The sequence below is a fragment of the Pyrgilauda ruficollis genome, unplaced genomic scaffold (genome assembly GCF_017590135.1).
Source record: "Pyrgilauda ruficollis isolate IOZ18807 unplaced genomic scaffold, ASM1759013v1 scaffold154, whole genome shotgun sequence".
Lineage (NCBI taxonomy): Eukaryota > Metazoa > Chordata > Aves > Passeriformes > Passeridae > Pyrgilauda > Pyrgilauda ruficollis.
The window spans coordinates 491,863-512,359 of NW_024514099.1; the positions used below are offsets into that span (position 1 = coordinate 491,863).

The window sequence follows — 20,497 nt, forward strand, 5'->3', positions numbered from 1 at the left end:
ACAGTATAAAAAGGGGAATTTTGGGCTTGGCAATTTGTACGTGAGGGGACAGGGGTCAAGCCCTGCACTCCGTACCCCGTGCTACCCCGCACGTTATTTTTGCTTATGTGCTACCATAAGAACCAAATTATGCCTTATCATAACCAAATTATATTGTCAATATTTTGAGTGTATTCAATTTTATGTACTGTTAAGCTACTTCATTAAAATTGCGGCTACATTTAATTTCATTTATTTTTTTTATGATGGGATAATTGGACAAATTATGTTTGTCACACTGGAGGCCAGGTGTTGTCATGCCACGCCTCCCCAGAAACAAACTTTGTAAGGGGCACAGGTACACGCCTTCTCTCTACATGTTCCAGACAACCCAGGCTGCCTGGTGGCAACAATGCAGAGAGGGGAACGGGGATTATGGGGAGAACAGAGGATGTCCAAACAACAAATTACAACAATATAACCAGACATCAACAAAACTGCTCTTAACATACACAAAATATTAATCTCTTAATTGTGAAATCACTCATCACATTACCCATTTATAGTAGCTTTTCAGGGGAAAAAAATGAACAATAAAACCCTTCAGCAGATTCCAGCAGCCGTTTGGGCAAACAGATGTGAACCCGGTGAATCTCTGGCATCAGTCCCCTCTTCACAGCAGAAGCAGGTGGGCTTTCTCTTGCCAGGTCAGCATTTTCTGAGACTGAGACATGCTGAAATGGAGCAGCCCCTCGCCTTTCCTGCTGGTCTCTGATCTTGGACCAAAACCATACTGTCCAGTTCACTTTGAAAATCCACCAAAGGATTTCTACTGCTGCCACTCAAAGGCCAGGGAAGGGAAAAAAACCCCAAACGTCTTGCATAAGCTAACAAAAAACCAAGCTAGCCAAGAAAAAAAAAAAAAAATTAAAAAAAAAAATCAGACTGTACACCATGCTGGATGCCTGGGCAAGTGACGCTTTGGAAAAGCCCACTGAAGAACCCCAAAGCTCCCCCCTCACCCCCGATACACCTAAAAGCTACAACAACCATTTTTGGGCATAAGGCAGATGATCAGGGAATAAACTAATCATCCTAAAATCACCCCAAGACAGAAAGGAAATAGCTTGACTGAGGGTTTAAGTATAACTGAACATGGTGATGAGACACTAAAACAACAAAGAATTAAAGGAACTGTTCCAGAAAGAGTTTCATATCAGAAGGGTCAAAACTACCTTTGGAAAGAAGAAACAGTTAACAAACCAAAGATGACAGAATGAAAGAAAGATGACAACAGTGATAAATCAGAAAAGGAATAAAATATTCCTGTACCTATGACTGAAAGAGGAAGAATTTACTTAATAGATTCATGGAGAAAACTCATTATCTCACAGCTAGTAAGTATATCAGTGTTGCATACCATGATGGCCTTACTGAAATTAATTATTCTTGAAATCTCTATTTTGTCCTAAAAAGAAAAGAGTAGGATGTATTGAGTGAATCTTTCCAAATAATTTGTCAGCAAATACACATTTCAAGTACTATTATATGCTACACTAAAATACAAAAAAAGCTGCTTTGTGGGGATTTTTTTCTGTGCAGTATCCAGAAGCAGAGTTGTTAGCGGCATATAACCACAACAGGAAACAACTTTCAGCACTTTCATTAGTTTTTCTAGGTATGACTAACTATGAAATTGTTTCACAACAGGTAGGGCACCAGAGGCATTATTTAGTCTTTCGCAGTGCTGGGTAGTTAAGCATGCTTTTGAAAATACAGTACTATTCCATAAAATATCAGCTACAAATTATGCAGAGCAATCCGTAAACATAGTAACATACAAAAAAACCCCAAACTCCTTTCTAAGTAACTCGTAGGGTATCTTAAACTGATTCTAGGGTTGAAATAAGTTTAGGTACAAAACAACAGCCAATCTTTTAACAAGTGAATATTTTTACCAGTTGGAAGCTATGAAATGATTCTCAGTACTGTTCTAGAAGTTCTGCAGGGATAAACTTAATTAGTTTCTCTGTAGAATCAATTTATGATGCATTATTATATTGTATGTACATGCATTATCAACAGTTTTGTTGTAGGAGCGGCAGGGGGTAGGACAGTTGGGACAGATGGAGACATGAGATCTCTGAAGCCAGGTCTTGGGACTTGCGGTTTATTGCAGAGGGCGTGGGTGCCAGCCGCAGCTCAGAGCAGGCCTGAAAAGAGAGAGGTAAAGAGAGTGGTAGAGAGAGAGAATGAGAGAGCAAGGAAGAGTAAAGGGAATGAATGCAAGAGCGTGGTAAACAGAGAATGAATGAATGGTTCCCGTTACAATACAATAAATCTTCACAGGCAATCATAAGACTCTTCTGTTTCATCTTCCCCAATATTTTGTAAACCCATACTAATGACATTGGTTTGTCCCCTTCTAGAAGCTGTCAAATGCCAAAGAAAAACCTGATGACCTGTGGGTTTTTTTCTTCCCCATTCAGAAGCATTCATGGGCAGCAACTGTCTCAAAAGTCCACAGCTCATAGCTCTTTACAACTCAGCAACTGCAGACAAAATTAAGATTGAAAATAATGACCACAAGATATTGTACTTTGGGGTTTTTTTCCTGTAGAAGCACAGATGGCTTTCACATAAAGACCAAAGTCTCTGTCATTGCATATTTTGTGATGTGGGATGGAGGCTTAAGCATTCAATCTCTAAAATTTTACAAGTAATGTAGGAGAAATAGCTATTTTATATCTCAGAATTCAGCTTTTCTGGCAGCCTATCTATGCATGGAAGTTATATTTCTGTAGCCATGAAAAAACGTCATGGAAATGCAAAACATTAATCAAGAAAGTTTAGGTGGAAAAGTTTTGAAGGCAATCTGGCACAACAACTTTAGAAAAGATTGGTTCAATTTTACATAAAATAATCACTAACCCTAATATATTTCAAAACAAATATGTATATGTATATATATATATATATACACACAATGGAAAAGTCTCAGAAATCAATTTGTTGACATCTGAGAGAAAAGCAGCCAGAAATACTTTTCTTTCTCTGCATAGCTTCCTGACTTATTTCATTTGTGGCTTGCTCTGAAAAGATGAATTACTCTCAAGGCAAAAAGAGACACAGAGCTTTTCAGATATTGGAAAGTCATGTGTGTCTGGATCAGACTGATTTTTTTTTTCTTTCCTAAAAAAAACAAGGAGGGGGAAGGAAGCAAGTTCTTGATACAGAAAGAAATTTCTGTAGAGATGAAGGCAATCTCACACTAAAACAAACCCAGGTATTAGAACTAGGTGATTCTGAAGGTCTGTTTCAACACAAACCATTCCACAATTCTATTATTTTGGGTAAGAGAAGGCCCAGCTGTTGCTTGCATGTTTCAACAAAGCAGTCACAGGCCTTCATGCCTATCTACATTTTTATAGTGTTTTCTTCTCTTACTAATTGATTCTGGTGTATATAAATATCTCAAAGACAGGTGCCAAGTGTATGGTGCCAGACTCTTCAGTGGTGCCCAGTGAGAGGACCAGAAGCAATGGCCAAAACCAAAACCACATCAAGTTCCAACTCAGCGTGAGCATGGCAGAACACTGAAACAGGCTGCCCAGGGAGGTTGTGGAATCTCCCTCTCTGGAGACCTTCCAAGCCCACCTAGACACATTCCTGTGTAACTTGCTGTGGGTGACCCTGCCTTGGCAGAGGGGCTGGACTACATGACGTCCAGAGGTCCCTACCAACCCTGAAGTCTTAGGTTACAATGTAAGATGTAACCAAAAGTATGTGTTCTATCACCATCTACATAAACTGTTGAGATAGAGGGACAGTGTTCTTTATCTTCTCCATGTGTCAGCTGTGATAACTCCCTCTGGTTGCTATCTTAGCTATGGGACCATCAAGGTCTCCTAGCATGACTCAGAATTACATAATCCCAGTGTGAAATGCTTCACCCAAGGGGAGGAACGAAACATTCCTTCCTGGATATAATCTGAGGCGTGGAACATCACAGGCAGCACTACCCACTGGATTCCCAGAGGACAAGAGCTCATTACCCACCACTGGACCTCCAGAAAAAGACCAGATTTTTCTACAGGATCACTGCTTTAACAGAAAGACATCCATCACTCCAAACAGGACTGTAGCCTCCATTTAATCGGATTGCTACCACCACCCTGATGAACAGGGTGTCAGGTCGTATTCTGACAGTGTCAGTTAAGGCCAGTGTTTATGTACTATTGCATTTATTTTAATTTTTCTATTAAATTGTAGTTCTGACTTGCAATCTCCCACTGATCTGCTTTGAAACGAGTACACCTAAAAATTCTGTTATTCTTTGATTGTTTCTGTAAAAAAAGATCGTGTAATTGAAAATGCCTCTTGGAGTCAAATCTTCAAGATTCAACAGTTGGCTCTAAGCTTTAGACCCCAACTCTGATTATGCCTGCAAAAGTATCTAACACCCTCTGTTCAAATCTGTGAGAGTCCTCAGTGTCCCCAGAAATATAAAGGAAACTTCTGACACCTTCAGACATCAAACACAATCTGGGCTGAGAACAACACTGAAAGGATCTCTGAATCAGAGCCACCCTCGGTAATCATCTGTAATAGAGGACCATCAACAAAGTAAATTCCATTTAAGATTAAGAGTTGTGTCTTTCTGGGATTGAAATTAAGAAATAATGCCTTTCTAATGCAGAAGGACCTCTAGAGAGCATTTCTCTGCAGACTATCATCAGGATATTGAGACAGTGGTGTAGTCAGTCCATGACATTTAACATATACAAAAAATAGGAGGCCCAGTTACAGGTGGATAATGTGCAAAAGAGTTACACACTTGCTTCCACCACATTTCCTGTTAAAAACCAACCAAATAAAACCCCAGCCTAGACAATTTGTAGAGAGGCATTTACCTTCTGATCATCTCGATAATAAAGTGCCAGTACTAGCTCCAGAAAGCAGAAAAAAAGCAGTGCTAAGGAAGCATTGTTCTGAGGTGGTGAGGTTTTTGTAGGCTGGCTGCCAGCTCTAGGTCAATCTCTCAGCACTTCCTGCCTGCTTTTTAGCAGCAGAGTATCAAAGTAATTAGAGAAGGAGGAGAAAAAAGATGGGCAGGAAAAATAAATCAGTGGAATCTAGTAATCTGTTCAAAGAATGAAACTCCAGTGTAATGGATAACCTGTGTAATCATCCCAAAATAACTCCTCAGACACATTAAGAACAAATTCAACTTCTTCAAGCTTAGGTCTGAAAGTGAATTATATTGATCTGGATTAAGTGACTACTTTTTTCCTCTCAGAATAAGATTATGCTCCAAGGAATCCTTTAGTTACAAATATAGTAGTATAAACCCATGCCTCCCATTACCTAAATTTATTTTCATGTGTAGACCTGTGTTTTGAAGAAGGACAAAATTAAAAATTATTGCAATTAAAACTACTTTCAAATGATACTTCAGCAGCTGCATCTTAGTTCATGAACATGGGAGCAGAAATAATTACAAGGTTTGGGGATTTACCTTTGATTACCAATCAGTAGACCTCAGACCAGAGTGAAAACAGTGACGGGGAAAAAGCCACTGGCTTCTACCTGGTGCAAATCAAATTTATGCTGAGGTATTTCAGATGTGTCTCTGGACTACCATGATCTATATTTGAAATGTTGTATTTTGTGTCCACATGTGCCAATATGGACAGTCTCCCTTTCTACTAATGGCCTTTATAACCAGGGATGCCCACATTTTTGTTTCCAGGTGTTTACCCACATGTTCACTTGGAAGTTAGTGGTCTGGTAATGGCCAGAATTGTATAAAATATCTGTAGGATATTTTCTTGGGGGAAATTTTCATTAATGCCTCGCTTTGCTCTATTGTCTGTGGCCCTGAAATATTAATTCAATAAAGCTGCACTGCCTGCTTAACAAATTACATCTTTCTAACTTATTTATGAGGGATGACAGATGGGGCTACTGTGCACTGATGGATGGTGGGAGCACATTACGACACCAACATGGCATGAAAAATTAGTTTTTGATTATTGAGAAGGAAGAGGCCTCTCCTAGCACAGATAAACTGCTCCACTCCCCATTATCTGCTGCACTTTCATTGTCCTCATTGCAAGAGGAAGGACTGGCAAATCAGGGAAACATTATTGCTAATTTGCATTTAACCAGCTTATAAAAATTCATGTACCAAAGCTCAGAGGTTGTGAAAAAATACTTATTTACAAATCACTTGGCAGAAATATTTTCTTTCTCATAACATATATTTGAGTGGTAAGCAGCATCAGAGAAAAATTGAAACACTTCATCCCTTTGAATGTTTAAACCTCTTTTTAACAATCACATTAGTTCAGACAGCAGCCAGGTCACTTCCATGGGCTTTGCTGTGCTGCTTGATCCACAGCCTTGCCCTTGCTCCTTTGAATCTGGATTTCAGAGTGCATTAAGCAATCTACCCACCCCCACCTGTGCATCCTCTTTGTGAAGCATATCTCTGTTCTCTCACCTCTCTTCAATCTCCAGTAGCACCTAGGCCTGGGTAAAAGCTGGAAAAGGGAGGCCACTCCACTTAGCATGAAAATACAGCTTTCTATGTCACTGTGAACCAGGGATACCCAAAGACAGGGCAAATCAAGCTGCGCCGTCTTCTCTCACTGAGGCACATAAAGCTTTTTTCACTGCAAAGTGAGGGAGGTGCATTTGGAGAGGAGTTATCCTTCCTCTGCAAGAAATGGAAACCTTTGCCTGGCAAAAGAGGGATCCAGGAGAGCATGTTGCACATCCTGACTGTTCTGCATGCTGTCTTAGGATGCAAATGCAAGATATGACTGGGGGTGTGTGTATTCTATGACCAACTGTTAAAATCAGGTGAGGCAGTTTTATCTCTTCCACAACCCATCCTCCCTCCAGGGAGATATCTTCTGTTAATGGGACATTGAGTCTCACTGCATGACTGATAAAATTACATAATCTCATTATGAGATGCCCCACCCAAGGGGAGGAGCCAAGTATTCCTACCTGGAGATAATCTGAGACTTGGAACACCACAGGCAGCCTTTTCTTCTGGATTCCCAGAGGAACACCAGGCCCATCTACACCACCACTGCACCTTCAGAGGAAAACTACACCCTTTCTACAGGATCATTTGTTTCAACAGAACCACATCTGCCACTGCAGGAGGACTGCAGCCACCATTCAATTGGATTGCTACCAACACCCTGACCCACAGGGTGTCAGGTCGTATTCTGACTCTGTCAGTGTTGTTTTGTATTACTGCATTTTTATTTTTTATTTTTCCTAATCAAGAACTGTTATTCCTACTCCCACATCTCTGCCTGAGAGCCCTTTAATTTCAAAATTATAACAATTTGGAGGGAGAGTGTTTACATTTTCCATTTCAAAAGAGGCTCCTGCCTTCCTTAGCTGACACCTGTCTTTTCAAACCAAGACACATGCCCAGCAGCTGAGTATCAGGCTTGGAGGCAGTGCTCACTCATCTGTGAGACTCAGCAAGCTGAAAAGAAGGTAGCTCCTCCATGTGTCAGTGACCTTAAATTTCAAACAAGTGAGGCAGTGAGCTCAGGAGGAAAAGAAGAACCTCTGTGGGGGCAGAGAACCTGTTCCTACAGAGACATCAGCCATCAGTCAGGACACTCCTGCAGAACTACTGTGTGTTAATGTGACCCCTTTTCTGATGGGTGTTCCCCAGCCCTCCCACCCATTGACTCAGGCAATACCATGGGTCAGTCTTTAAAGGATGATCACAGGGAATGATGCCAGGGATGTCATCCCCATGACCATCTGCTCAGCTGGATGCAGAGGCACATCCATGCCATAGAGGCATCAGGACCTCCGACAGGGGGACCCCAGCGCTGTTTTTTTATGTGATTTCACTTTCTTGTGCCCACCAGAGCTGTGATGTGCAGGGAGAAAGTGATTACTTTTGAGGTGGAAAAGCTATTTGGAGGATGTACCTGCAGAGAGCATTCTGCTGTGCTACATCAAGCATGATGAGGTCTGTCAAAGAGTCACATTTCCTTCCTCTTTTAAAGGAGAGCACTTCAGAAATATCAGGCTAAAAGCTTTCCCCTCTCTTCCTTGTCATTAATAGCAACTTTGATTAGCTACTAGCCCTAGCAAGACATCTTTTCATGTAACTTAACATACACACTACCTGACAACATGTATAGAAAATCTTATTTACTTGAATGGATGACTCAAGGACTATGTGCAGGGACAGTGTGCTCATCCCTAATTCTGTTGTTTTGGTCCTGACTCCCAGTATTCTGGGCACTGGTGAGGAGCTCACAAGGGGATGTGAAGGGACTGCCAAAGCTGCAGCAAAGCAATGCTCCCTGCCTGGCACACAAAGCAGACCAATTTACTGGACAGGGTGTTGGCATGCCTACCCTTGTCCTTGATGTTTCTAACAGCTTGGACACATCTGAGTATGCCTTTTCTTCTCCTCTTGCCCATATGGGTAGCAGCCTTTGGCTGAGTCCCATCTAAGAAATCAGAATCAAGGAACAAAGACTTTTCCAGAATTAATTAATGGGAACAGGTAACTCTGCCAGCAAAGCATTATCTGGCAGTAGCTGTGCCAGATCACCAGTGCCCAATCTGCTCACTGTCAATTCATTCCCTTGTTTCTCCAGATGAGGCATTTCAGATCTGCCTCTACTGCCCTTGGACCACAAACCATTTGGCGTGCCTGGCCCAAGGGACATGTGGCCACCACAAGCTGCTGCTACAGTGGTTCAACCTGCTCTGGCACCACATCAGCTTTCAGAGATATAAGATTCATTTTATTTATTTTCCAAGGTCCTTGATGGTGCTGTTACCAGATGCTCTTTCAGGTACAGCCTCAGCACCTTCAGCAGACAGATGTTTCTGGCACTGGGATGTTCTTCCCTGCCTTCATCAGCACCTCTGTCCCAGTTCCCCAGCTAATCACAGCTCAGAGATCAGCTGCTTGTCCAATGCATTGGAATACACTGCGCAACTGGTGCTAGAGGGAGATTTTAACTGCATCAGTAGTGGTAAAGCAGATCTGTCCCTTTGGGCAAGTGAAGCTCCTCCTGGCAAGGGGCTTTCCACACTCCTCTGCCTGACAAGCTCCCACAGCTGGGCACAGGCACTGTGGCTGATCCTCCACTATGTCCCTGGCTCATGGTTGTCCCCAGACCATGCCTACTTCCACACAGCCCAGGGTCACAATACCACATTACCCTCAAGGACAAAAGATTTTTCCAGGTACAACTGTCCACTTTTAATTTCTGTCCAGAAAATCTGTTTCTGCATTACCTCTAACAGTTTGGGGGGTTTTTTTAAACTCACTACCCATAAAATTTATTATATATTTATTTATTTTTAAAAAGCCCAGCTCCATAGTTAAGATCAGGAGCATATCTGGACATACCTAGAATTGTAAAACTTCCTCATTAATCAGCCAATGACTTAGGCTGGGCTGACATTTTCCTGGCTATTTTTAGAGTATGACTCAGATGCTGCGCTACGGAGCCGGCAGAAATCCCTGTGGGCTGATACCAGAGCCTCATTCAAAGCTGTGCTGAAGCATCACTTGAGAGGGAAAGGGACTCAAATAGGCAAAGGATTTTGTTCACCTACCTTTGGGCTTTCTTTAGAAAAGCAAGTAAACATGGAAAACAAGATATTAGGGCAACATAAGGGGATATTAGGAACTGAAAGGGAAATTGTCTTACCTGGCTCTGACAGGAATTTTTCCAACACATTTTTTGGCTGGTGGATATGAGTGCCTGCTCCTAGATGGGCTGCTGAAAACCCAGAAGACACATTTTAAGGCTTTTTTTCCACAGACAGTCCTATGAGTATTTAACTGAAGCCTGTTTCCCTGCCTGTGTGAAAATCTGTAGCACAAGTCTCAGCTCCCACCTGGCCTTATGACCATTTGTTACTGTGAAGAGAAGACCCACAGAAATGATTAATGACTGTTTGGTAAGATCCAAGGGCACAGATGGATACTGGGGTTGGGGGGAGAAAATGGGGATGCAGGAAGAAAGGCATCAGTCTTTTGTGGTCTGCCTTGTTCTCATTAGTAACTGTTATGTGTCACTTCAGAGAGGGCTGATGGAGTAACTTTGGGGGCTTGTTTTTAAATCCCTGTGTGGCCTCCAAGACCTGCCTGTTGAAGCAGCATATCACTGGAGAAGAAGGTATTCCTGTGAGCCAGGTTTCTCTTATGAAGGATGATGCAACCTGAGTCCTCATCAATCAGCTTTAATGCAAGTTAAAGTAGTCAAACCTTCCCATGAAAAAATTCCCTGGTTCTTCCAGTCACTGTATTTTATTTTTAATTTTAATTTTTTTTCTTTCTAATAGCAGAATATATATTTGGCCTGAAGTGTAATGGACACTTTGCTGCATCCTGAAAAGAAATAATCTAAATTGTTACATGTTACTTCAAACCAGTAGCAAGGCATCTCAGTGCTCAGCCTGGATGTGGGTACCTTGGCAGCTCTGTGAGGGTGATGAGGCCAGGAGCCCATCCTCCAACTTTTGAAGAACCTGACCCTCTCTTCACCCTGAAAAAGGAAGAAATAAAAGCTATTTTAGCAGAATCTTCAAAGTAGGTTGTTCTAGTGCACACAGCAATGCTGCTTAGGGAAAGGTTGAACTGTGTCGTACCACTCAGCTCTCACAGAGATTCTGTGTCACCTGGGTTTGCTGGGCTACTGATTATAGCCATGCATTAACTAGGGCTTGGAATTATAAAAAATGCTTTCCACTACAGCTCTGTAACACACCATAATTAAAATTAATCATTTACTTATTGTCATGGTGCTACTGATCCCACCACACCTTCCCTTGTGCTATCCAAGTCTCGTCACCTTGGTCCCTGGCTTGCTTTGGGATGCCAGGCTGTTTATCTCCCTAGCAGAAGCAGGGTTTTCCTTCATTTCTTTCCCTCGTAGCTAGACATGTTCTGATTTTATTTCATGTGTGAGCTCTCTACTGGCACTGGGGTGGGAGGGAGCTGGCTGAGCCCGTGGCAGGGGCAGATGTTTTCCAGAGTCAGCAGCACTACATCGATTTCTGTCAGCCAGGGACCTGGCACTCAGCCTGTCCAAGGAAATGTTACCAGTTGCTCCACAGTGAGACAGAAGACACTCACAGCACATAAAACTGGGCATTGCAGTAATATACAGGAATGGCAGATACGCCTGGACCCCATCAGCCAACAAGTGAAAAGCAGAAAGCTTTAAGCCCTGAGATTTTGTCATTGTTTGTTTCCATCCTATAATTATTTTAATTCTAGTTAGTACAACTACAAACATTACTTGTGGCGCCATCATCTTAAGCAGTAGAAAATCCCACAGATCAATAGGATATTGCATTATGTTATTTCCTTTCATTGCTTTTAGGTCTCACATCTTCCATGCCTTTATCTCAGGCAGAAATAAATAACGACATAACTGTTTTCTGCAATGGCATTTTACACATCCCTTAAGCTTTCTCTACAAAACAAACACCCATTTTCGTATCCATGTTTAATGGGGGTAGAAAGTGCTTAGTATCCTACAGTATTTATGACCCTCTAGGTGCTTCTTATAGGAGATATTGGATATTGAACTGACTAGAAGTGCTCAAAGCAGACACAGAACACTAGCTAACATGAAGCCCAGTGTGATTTCCATCTCTGTCCCAGGAACCAGCTCTGAAGGCAGCCATGGCTCCTCTGCCCAAGGCAGCTCCCCAAGAGGAATTGCAAAAAAATCTCCAATCAAAAAGCCCCACCATACTTCAAATGCATTCATATACAACCTAGAGAACCATCTTACTCCACCTTTTTTTTTTGGTGATAATCAAATACCAGGCCAGAGTTGCCTGAGCACAGAAGGTTGTTGCTGCAGAAAATAGCTCCTCCTGTGTGATCAGAATATGAACAGCTGAGAACTTGCATTAAAAGCAGAGAAGAAAAAATGCTCTGCAAAATACAGCAAAGCAACAAGGCTACCTTTGACCAGAAATATGCTGCCAGCTCGTGGCCAGGGTACCTCACAGGGACACTGCAGAGAGGACTCCTGCCCTTATCCTACATGGACTAATTAAAATGCTTTCAAGAGACTGCTTCCTGCAAAAGAAAAAGGGACTGTTGGTTTAGATGATGCTTATATTTATCTGGTTTCTCAGATGTGTGCATCAGCAGCAGTAGGCCTGACTGGTGGGGTGGGAGGGAATTTTCTCTTGTGCCAGGACAGCAGAAGGAAGATGAACCTTTCCACATGGCCTCAGGATCTGCATGGAGGAATTGGCACTTCTCTTCCAGCTTCAGTGGTTGCATCAGCAGCACCAACTCTGGGCCCAGTGGCACCACTCCTCTGCAGCACAAGGAACAAGCTGGGCAGCTTCCTGGGATTGCTAGCACTGGCACAATAAAGCTGCAGCCATTCATGTACATTTTCTAAGCTCCTTTCCCAGTTTTCTTTTCACACCTGTTCCGTGAACACATGCACCCAGAATCACCCTGGAGTTCCTTGCATACACAAAGCCAAACACTTGTTGAGATGAGCACATGAGATGTGCTACCTACTGCATGCTGAGCCACCATTACCTGGCCTTCCTGCACTTTCCCCTCTCCAAGCCACTGCTCCTGACATAACTCAGCAGCCTCTTCTCCCTCCCCAGTCAGCTCTCTTGCAACAACCTCATCTCACTGCCACATGCACATCCTGCCCCTTCTTTCCTCCTCCTTGCTTCTGCTTTGCAAGCTGAACTGCATCGTGTCAGGTATTGTACATGTATCAGGTTTTTCTAAATACCCTGGATTACTGTAGCTATTTTAAAGGGGAAATTCTTTAAAGCACATCTTGTTTGCAGTTGTTTTCATGTGATGATTTGCCACATGACAAGCCAAAGTCAAGGAAACACAGCAGTAATGGAGAAAAGGCAGGGAAGGAGGGAAAATACTCCTGAGCATCAAGGCTTCTGCAGAAGCATTACCCAAGGAATAGATGACCTGATTGCAACCTCTCTGAAGGGAGTCAGGAATAATTCCTGTGGGGTTGGAACAGCAAACTGGGACTGACCAAGAGGCTGGAGGCTGAAAACTCATAGAAAGGATTAGAAATTTAGAGGACAACATCTATCATCATGTACTAGAGATGTGGAAAACAAAGGTACCCAGCTGGCCTGAAGGCAGCTCACAGATCTAGCTCCTGCTTCTCATCTTTCATGATCTTGAAATAACCTGCCCTGGGGGGTCTGTCCTGCTGAGATGCTGCCCCAGCCCAAGCTGCTGGTCTTCTTTGGCCACCAGCATCCCTTCAGCAAGAAAGTCCCAAACAGCACCTCCCACACAGCCCTGCTCAGCTTGTGCTTTCACAGCTTATAGCTGTAGACCAGGACAATCAATTCACAGTTCCAATGGTTTTCATCAAAAAGCCCCAGAAAACTCAAACACCTCTTCCTTAACACACCCACCCACCATGCTCAACACTGAATCCTCCCTTCAGCCAGCTTACCCCTGAAATCTTCATTATAAAAAGAAGTATTTTAACATGTTGCTTTCAAAAGGTTTTTTTTTTTTTTTTGTTTTTTTTTTTTTTTTTTTTTTTTAAGAGGTCAGCAATGTCACCGCATTCTGAACAGTAAAAATGGAAGCATGGACTCTGTTTGAGCTTTAAACACTAATACAAGCTCTCCATCAGGTCCTGCAGCTTCTGTACCCCTTGTTCAGTTTCAGAGGATCCTAGTCCTCTAAAAAGGAGTAACAAATGTAGTGAGAAAGGAGCAACAGAGGGGGCAACACTAACAGTAAAATATTAAAAGTAAGGATAAAAAAAGAAAGAAAGGAAAAGCTTTTGGCTCTCTGCCTATCAGCAAGCACTGCAAACAAAAAGGCAGAAGCAATCTGTGTTTCCATCCAAGTTTGAAGAAAAACAAGACAGATAATGTTTCCTAACACCAGCAAGAATAGCCATATTTGGGAAAGTTTCTGGCATTACAACCAAGGGCAAACCAAAATGAGCTGACAATTCTTCTGCTAGAAAGTCAAAATTATTTTCATGCTTTGCGTATAGTTTGTATTTAATGTGTCACTTGTGTGGAGTCAGTCTTCATATCCCTGAGAGGGTCAAATACATTTCTGAACTGCTCTGATGAATATCTCCAGTGCCTGAGGAGTGAGACTGAGTGCCATTGATTTGCCTTGTTCCTTTGCTGGTGAGGTTTTATCTCAAGGGATGTGATCTCGCTGCTGCACACAATTATCATTTTTAACAGAGGAGAGAGAGAAATTCTTATGGTCAGAATGAAGCTGCTTTGCCACTGATGGAGCTTGGTGGCCAACAAAATGCATGTAGAGCACTCAGAAAATAACCATCACCCCCCAGCCATTCCTGTTTCCATGCCCTTGGCTGGTACATTGGACACTGTCAGTGATTTGCCCAAACTAAGCAGGACCCCAGCTCAGAGTAATGCTTCCTCCTTGCCTTGACAAGGAGCCAAACTCAAGAGAATCCCCCACCCCAAGTTATTTTGTGTAAAAGAAATATGGCCTTTTATTAAATAATCAGGAATGCAAAACAAACCCTGGGAAAGTGAAGAGTCCTATGTAGCAATGCACAGGTGCACTCAGGGAGCATTTTAGACCGTGAGCTGGTGGCAGGGTTTAGCCCCACTTGTCAATTAAGTATCACACAACAGTTTGCTCGCTCCTTGTCATTCCCAGTGGGTGGGGGAAGAGAATCAGGAATAAAAAAAAAATGTAAGACCCCCTTTCCCCAAACCTTTGTGGGTTGAGATAAGAACAGTTTAATGACTGAAATGAATTAAAATAATAATGAAAATACATTTAAAAAATTAAGAAAAACAGCTGATGCATGATACAATTGCTCACAACCCCCTACCAACACTCATCCTGTCTCCAAAGAGTGGTTGGCCCATTCCTGGGTAACTCCTCACAGTTTATATCCTGGGATGATTTTCTATAGTAAGGAACATCCTTTTGACCAGTTTGGCTCCACCATCCTGGCCATACTACCTCCAAACTTTCTGTGTACCTCCTCACTGGCAGAGCATGGGATACTGCAAAGTATTTTATTTAGGGTAAGCACAACTGAGCAACAGCCATCCCATCAGTGTATTACCAACAATATTCTCACATTAAACCCAGAACACAGCATTGACCAGGTACTTGGAACAAAATTGACTCTATCCCATCTGAAACAAGGACAGCTGGGCAGACTACTCCAGTAAGGAACAACCAGCTTCAGGGAAGAAATACATTTTTCCTACCAGTCAAAGAACAGGCAAGTCCATAACACCTTGAAGAACAGGGCCCCAGCATTGCTCTGAGTCTTTTTCTTCTATCAAAAAGAAGGTGAACAAAGCCGAAGGCACATCAAGCAAAAGGTAAACAAGCAAGCAGTACTCCCCTTTCAAAGGCTCAGTGGGTCCATACCACCAGCCCCCAGAGGTACTGCAGATGGCAGGCCCTTCCAGCCTGCAGAGCATCTCCCTCCCACACACCCGGCTCAAGCAGGAACGGCCCCAGCTGGTCATTGCTGACATGCATCTGGGCAATTTGGGCAGCTGCTTGTATTGAAGACTTTGCTAAAGCAAAGAGAGAAGTGTGGGTTTTTTGTGTGTGTGGTTTTTTTTTTTTTTTTTTCCTTTAACACTAATGATCCTTTTTAAAGCAGCTGAAAGTCAGTCGGGGTCAATTTTCCGTAGGAAAATCCCCTGCTCCATTGTCCTTTAGGACAACCAATTTTAAGCCACCACCCTCATCAAAGCAGCACTGTGTAGCCAACATACCTCTGTGCAATTCTCCTCACCTTCTCTTTGGTATTTTCTGACTCTCACACTCAAGCCAGGCTGAAACCGAAACTCATCTCCTGCCTGCCTGGGTGTGAATAACCTCCCCTGCTCCCAGGCAGCGCTACTGGCAGGAGGGAGTTGGTGCCAAGCACCCCTCTGCTGGTGAATGAATCCCCAGGGCTGGGAGGATGAAGTGTTTCACACCCTGAAGCTGTACTGCCAGCCTCTGTTGTACCTCGGGGACATGAAACAGCCTGGAGAGGAGCTGTGGTGGCTGAGCTGATGAGTGGCACTGAATTAGATCTGGTGGAATTGTGTCCAGTAAATGTGTCCGTGTACAGACAGAGGCCTCTCATGGTTGGGCTGACATAGGACGTGGAATCCAGTATGCTACAATAGGCATCATGTTCTAATTTGGGATTTTACCTGCCTCAAAATTCCACTCCCATTTGAGTGCAATTCCCAATGCAGGGCGACTCTGGCAATTCATGTCTGTACTGTTCCTGCACAGTCTGATCCATAGCCCAAGCCATGCAAAAATAACTTGCTTTTAAATGGTTTAAGTGCATGCACAAGCAGAAATTTAACCAATTTACTTTAACCACATCTCTTAGTCAAAGTGTAGATGAAATGTGCAATTTCCTTCCCCCATGGGATCAGGTTGTGGTGGGGGCTGCAGTGCTGGTCTCCAGTCCCACTTTTGTCCCTTTTCCTGCTGAAGCCACTGTCGCCAGGTATCCTGGCTGGGTTTTGCTTCGTTTTCCCTGGGGCAGCAGTTCTGCTCCCCTCCAAAAAATCTGCTGGCTACTGGGCAAGACACAGCTTTCCTGGGCTTCAATTCAAATACACCCTGGGTGACCCGGGGAATCCCACCAAGAAGCTGACAAGGGCTAATTGCATCTTTTTAATTAAGTGACCTGCTGCCCATACCGCAGGTGCTGTGCTGCTCCAGAACATGTAGCTACTCACGCCCAAAACTGGAGGGGATGGTTTGGTGGCTTCCTGTGCTTCCCCTCCAGTATGATGGACACGGACGGAGTTCCCTGGGCTGCGCGCAAGAGGGAACGTTCCAGGGAGAGCAGAGAAACCCTCCATAGTGGGACTTTTCACTTGTTTTACACGGGAAATGGTCACTGACTTGGCTCAATAAATAAAGCCAGGCGCGGGTGGGTGCCAGAGCCACCGTGGCGCGGGTGGGGCGCTCGAGGCTGGGCGACAGATTTGCGAGGCGGGAGAGCCTCCTGCTGGAGAGACAGGGCGCGGGATGCAAGATGCGGGATGTGGGATGCAGGGAGCTGCCTCTGCCCGCTGTCCCCATGGAGGGACAAACACCGCTTACCGCTCATTTTTTGAACCACTCTCTTAATTCTTGAGGCTGCGCCCCTGCTTCCCTTCCAACTTCTCCAGCCGTTATTCCTTTGCCTCCAGAAGCTGAAGCTTGGCACTCCTGGGCACCTCTGGAGGAGCCCCGGGATATCCAGGTGGGGGGCACTGCTGGTCCTCAGGGCTGGGACATGCAAGTAACATCCAAAACCCATGGGAGTGGGGAGTGTTTCTGGTGTGATGCTGGGCAATACCTTGGCTGTGTTTCTTCCACGGCGTTTGTCTCCATCCTCCTTTCCTGACATTGTGCTCTGCCTGGGGCTCCATGCCATGCAGTTAAGGAAATGGCAATGATCTCTGGAGAAAGGCAGCAAGGACATAGAATCATAGAGCTATGGAATTGCTAAGGTTGGAAAATATCTCTAAGATCATTAAGTCCAACCATTAATCAGCACTGCTAAGCCCACTGCTAAACTGTGTCCCTGAGTGCCACATCTACATCCTTTTGAACCCTTCCAGGGATGATAATTCCACCGCTTCCCTGGGCAGCCTATTCCAATGCCTGACCACCCCTTCAGCAAAGAAATTTCTCCTAACATCCAATCTAAATCCCTGCTGCAACTCCCTGCTGAAGTAATTTCCTCTATCCTGTCACTCATTGCCTGGGAGAAAAGACCAAATCTCACCAGGCTACACCTTCCTTTCAGGAAGTTGTAGTGTGTGATAAGTTCTTCCCTGGGCCTCCTTTTATCCAGGATAAAACCCCCCAGCTGCTTCTCATAGGACTTGTGTTCCAGACCCTTCCCCAGCTTTGTTGCCTTTCTCTGGTCACACTCCAGCACCTCTGTGTCCTTCCTGTAGTGAGGAGCCCAAAACTGAACACATGCTAAGGCATGGAACAGCATCCCACAAAGTAAGACTCTGAGCTTAGCCCCTGCAGCCAGGCTGCACTTACACTTGCTTTAGCAGTTGAACTTGATGGTCTTAGAGCTGTTTATGAACCTGAAGAATTCTATGATTCCATAATATTTTTATAATAATTTTTAAAACCAGGTGCAGCATAAAGGGAGGTGATTTGTCCTGGTGTTATTCCTTTGTAGGTGTCTGCTCCCAGCCCTGGTTGAGTCAAAGTGGGCTGCTGGTTGAAGCCAGCATGGCTGCCCCAACCAGGGACAGAGGAACAACTTCATCTGAGCTCTGGGTTCCAACAGATGAAAGCTGGGGCTCTGCCAACACATCGAAGGCATTACCACTCCCAGATGGCTGCTCTGTCCCTCTGCCATGATGGACATGCTTCCTAGCTGGAGCAGGAGCAGGGACATCTGCCTGGGTTTCAGTCACCAGGAATTGCTGCTGGCCTCCCTGTGCAAGCTTGCCTTTGCTCTCAGGTGAGAGGATGGACTGTAAACCCAAACTGCAGATGCAGATGTCCAGAAGGATGTCCAGAGGAGCCATGCAGCAGCCTGCAGTAGGGAGAGGCCCAGGCACATAAGGTTGGTGACACTTTGCCCACTTCCACTGCTGCCAGGACTTGCCAGCAACTTGTTTGCACAGAGATCGAAGCTGTGCACTGATTTCCTATAGCTGAATTCTGATAAATGCACTGGCTCATTAGATTTCTTTTGGGCCATGAAGTCCTATTCCCTCAGGGATGCCCCCAAACCTGATCTCCCTGTGTTAGAGAATTGCCTTCTCAGTATTTTTTTCCAGAGTGGCTTCCTGAGACCCAGCACAGGTGAATGCACCTCCTTTATGGGCACCCTAAAAGTGCATTTTCTTTCTTAGCATGGTTTGGATATCACGGGACCCTGTGTTGTACGTACTGCTGTGCAGTGCAAACCTGGATAAATTCCCTTTGAATGTCACATCCTCTCCATGGACTGTGATGCATCTGAGTGTTACCTCCTTTAATCAGGGGAGGAAATAAAATTTGCCTTATTCCTTCTGTAAAAAACTCACAAAGCAACAGAGCAGTGCTTTATTTCCATATTTTGACCAGAAATTCATTCCATATAGAGCAGAGAGTGATGTAACACGTGCTCCAAGTAGGTGCTTACATTCAGGCATGAATTGCCTGACGCCCGTCGTTATTTACAGCCCCGGTGGCGTTGCCGGCAGCTCCGCGTGGCGCTGCCCCTGCTGCCACCAGCTGTGCGGTGTGTGCAGCTCACAAAGCATCTGCGCACAGCTGCCTGCCGAGGAAACCCGGCCCCGCTCCCCCCGGGCCAGCCAGGAATTGCAGACAGGGAACAAAGCAGCTGGCAGGCAGGGAGATGCGCGGGGAAGAGCGAGGCCGGATTTCTTGTCTAGCAAGACATAAATCGTCTTTCTAAAGGCAACCCAGGGTTTGTTTCGATGTGGAGGGCTTATGCCCTTGGAGCAGGGCTGGTGGGATGGGAGCGTCAGGCTGTGCTGCTGACAGGAGTTGAGACAAGGAATTACAGGCGTTGCTGATAAAGCCACGTTAAATTGCACGCGGTTTTCCTGCTCTGAGTCAGCTGCTGCCCCTCTGTCGTGGACAGAGCAAAGATGAACGGGGTGGGGGTGGGTGCACAGGAGCAAGGAGGCAGCAGGGTCTGGGGAGCTGGGAGTGAACTGGCCCACAGCTGCTGCCTTCCCGGCTCCTGGGGGGAATACAATCCAGGGCTCCAGCCGAACTGGCATGTTGTCATCTCGAAAGCGGCGCCGTGGCTGAAGAGGTGTGTGTGCTGGCGGCACCAGCCAGAAAGCAAAAAAGGTGCGCCAGGATGAGGGCAGTCTGGGACCCGTGGCAGGGCTGTAGCTTGAGCCAGGAGCTGGCTCCGTCAGGGATTTCTCTCTGCCTTCTTTTGCATCTACTGGAAAACTTTTCTGTAGGTCTCTTAAATTACATTAAGGATTTTTACTGTGCCTCAAACTACTAGGAAGCAGCATACCTATGCTGGATGACACAACAATCCCTAGGCTCTCCTCCTCCCCTTGCTCCCAGGGATGCATAGTGATGTCTGATAAGGCAAGGGAAGAGCAACTGGATGAACCCTCACAACAGTGGCGCAACTCCCACTGAGGCATGGCACAACAGTCATCTTTTAAAGCTGTTTTAACACATCGTGCTGTGTCTGGGCTGAGGCTGCAGCTCTCTCTTGAGGTAGCAGAAGCATTTACCTCTCACACAGCTGCTGCTTTCTGTTTAGAAGCAGCTGAAGGGCAGAGAGGACCAGAGCAGTAAGGAGCTGGAGGCACGTCACGAAGACCAGGCTGTCACTTGGGTCCCTTCCCACTGGTAACCTTTTGCCTCCTATGAATGCCAAAGTGTGCAGTGGCTGAGTTCAGGAAGAAACAGCCGACAAGTTTCACACATCAGGAAATTCCAGGTTTACACACACTGTTAGAAAAAACATATAACACAATAATC

General features: G+C 44.7%; 1 protein-coding gene across 2 annotated transcripts in view; it reads right to left on the reverse strand.

Moving 5' to 3' along the window:
- Positions 1-1,042: 1,042 nt before the first annotated feature.
- Positions 1,043-20,497, reverse strand: part of RNF150 (ring finger protein 150) — a 135,116-nt gene continuing 115,661 nt past the window's right edge. The window contains exons 8-12 of one of the 2 annotated variants that reach the window (XR_005954670.1): positions 20,248-20,467; positions 17,120-17,460; positions 10,467-10,541; positions 9,702-9,773; positions 1,043-2,192 (exon numbers count right to left, since the gene is read on the reverse strand). The gene's annotated coding sequence lies outside the window, so the exon portion shown is untranslated. The remainder of the gene's footprint in view (positions 2,193-9,701; positions 9,774-10,466; positions 10,542-17,119; positions 17,461-20,247; positions 20,468-20,497) is intronic. The other variant, XR_005954671.1, reaches the window with a different exon arrangement.